The following is a 2,540-nucleotide window of genomic DNA, read 5'->3' as shown; positions in this document are numbered from 1 at the left end:
TGTTGCCTGAGGGTGTCATTTTGTTCACGACTGTTAAGGAAACTCTGTTGACTTGATTCTGTTAAATAATAAACAAGTTGATCTCTACGTTTTCCCTTAGGTCTACCACAGCTTTGATGGTAATGCTACCTGCCCAATTTGGCACCGCGGGGTTCAAAACGCAAATATTTGCAGCAATTACCTGGGTGAAGGATCATGAGAGGAAGGACTTGTACTTGAACTTGCACACATACTTCACCTGTGGAGTGCTGATTTACAGAGGGTACACCAAATAATGTAAACACTATTATGCATAAGAGGTTTAGTTTTAAGGCCAGCTGAAGCTGAAGCTACTGACCAGGGGGGGGGGAAGTTCCAGGTGTATCAGAAAGAAAAATAACTATATTGAACATTTTGAAAGGCAAAGGAAAATATAGGATAAAGGTAAATTACTGTAGATGTTTCAGGGTGAACTTGTTGGATTGCCATGTTGCTGTTTCCAATTTTGTATCACACATACATGGAAATTAAGTGCTGAAGAGCTCAAGATGGCACATTCTTTCAGAAATATTCTTAAACTTTTACTTAAAATAAGTCGGGATAAGCTGTTGAGACACAGCATCGAAGTGGTTTGCTGTCCTTCCACAGGTGTCGTGCATTGATCCTCTCTTTTTCAAAAATGAAAATGAGCACAATAGCTGTGTCTCGATGAGGGAAAGCAAGGAAAAAGGATTCCCTGGTTCGGATAGCCACCCCTGAAACCTCAAAGTGCAACAGACTGGGATCGCATGAGCCCGTCATGAGGGTTGTGATAATGACTGAAATGTAAATAACAGTTTAAGTGACATTTTCACCTACAAGCGGCACTTGATTGCTATTCATCAGCAGAGTGAGCTGGAGGTACTTAGAAGGGGAGTGCTGCCTACAGAGATGGAGTAGATTACACTGAAGATACATTTGTGAAGATGGGGATTGCATGCGTGTGAGATGAGGGTGGCTTCATCCTTTAACAAGTAGCACTCAGACAGGCTGTTATCTGCTCTCAGGCTGGAGGAGATCTAAAGAAAACTGTCACTCCCACAGCTGAGGCAAGATCCAGCGATAGTTACAAGAGTATGGGTTGAGATATTTTCATAGTTAGTTGGATTTTTTATCCTTTTGAATGTGTTTCGCTTAATCTAAATTCAGAAGATTTACTTCTTGAAGGTGTTTATTTCTAATGACATAAGCATGTGGAGGGTCTCAGGTGCTGACAAAGGTCATGTCACGTGTGTCTTATTGGTGTGTATGTGTGATGGCATGAAGATCCACACCCTGATAAGCGTTGAGGTGACAGCCTCCTCGGATCAAGCTGGTCTATTGTCACACCACCAGCATTTACTCAGGGTGCTGAAAGATGGCCAGCATGGTCTAGTCACACAATAAACCTGTATATCTTCTCCCTAGAAATAGTCTGTCTTCCTGTAAAAAAAAAAGAAGAGGAACAGTTTGTTTTGCCTGGCTTTGCATGCAATTTGACATGGAGGGTATTTTATAATGTTGATCATGAGGGTTAGTATGTTGATTTCATGTGATAAGGTCAGTAAGCATGCATGTGTGATAGGGGTTTCACCAACTAATCGACTAGTCGACTACCTTTACCACTAGTCGGCGCTGTAGGCCCTAGTCGACTAGTCGTGAAAAAAATGGAGGTAAACGAGGTGCTGCAAAATGCTACAAAACACGTCCGACATTCTTATGTATGGAGTACTTCAACGAAGATGTAACCAACTCCACAGTGAAGTGTCAGTTGTGTACAGCTGTACTGAAGTACAATACAAATGCATCTGCTATGCGCAACCATCTGAAGATGAAACACCTGCTGCCGACAGCTAGCACTAGCAGTAATGCTAGCACCAGTGAGCAACGGACCGGCGTCAGCACTGAACAGAGGCAAACGAACAGCAAGAAAACACGGGTCAACAGTGATGCGGATGATGAGCTACGGGATTACTGCCAGCGGACACCGCATATCCCCACAATGGATAATCCACTGGAGTGGTGGGCAGAAAACGTGCACCGCTTCCCCCGCTTTCGAGGAGCTACCTGGCTATTCCAGCCACAAGCACCCCGAGTGAGAGGGTTTTTTCCCTGGCAGGCAACACTGTCACCCGAAAGCGGTCAAGCCTCCTTCCCTCACATGTCGATGCGTTGGTGTTCAAACCAAACCAAAAATATGGAAAGGTGGACGTTATCATGGAGGACAGCGAAGTGTTGCGCACTGGATTTACGTGGCATTTATGTAAACAAGAGTTTTTTGCTGTCGATTTTGGTGAGTCCAGTTACTGTTTGTTATTTACTCAGCCATGTAACACAAATTAAAATGCAGTGTTTAATGTTACTGTATGAGTTCCAATATAAAATACAGTTGTAAACCTCTCTTTGTGTGTCTTTATTATGACGTAACGACTAGTCGACTACTATTTTTGAAAAATGTGTCGACTAGTAAATATTGGTAGTTGTGAAACCCCTAACCTACGGTGGCCCTGAAGTGCAAGACACCACAGCATCTCAGAAAACAC

Source organism: Notothenia coriiceps, unplaced genomic scaffold, assembly GCF_000735185.1.
Source record: "Notothenia coriiceps isolate Sejong01 unplaced genomic scaffold, NC01 NC01_scaffold00001234, whole genome shotgun sequence".
In the NCBI taxonomy this organism is placed as follows: domain Eukaryota; kingdom Metazoa; phylum Chordata; class Actinopteri; order Perciformes; family Nototheniidae; genus Notothenia; species Notothenia coriiceps.
The sequence above is the reverse complement of the archived record's forward strand: the minus strand, read 5'-3'. Positions refer to the sequence as shown.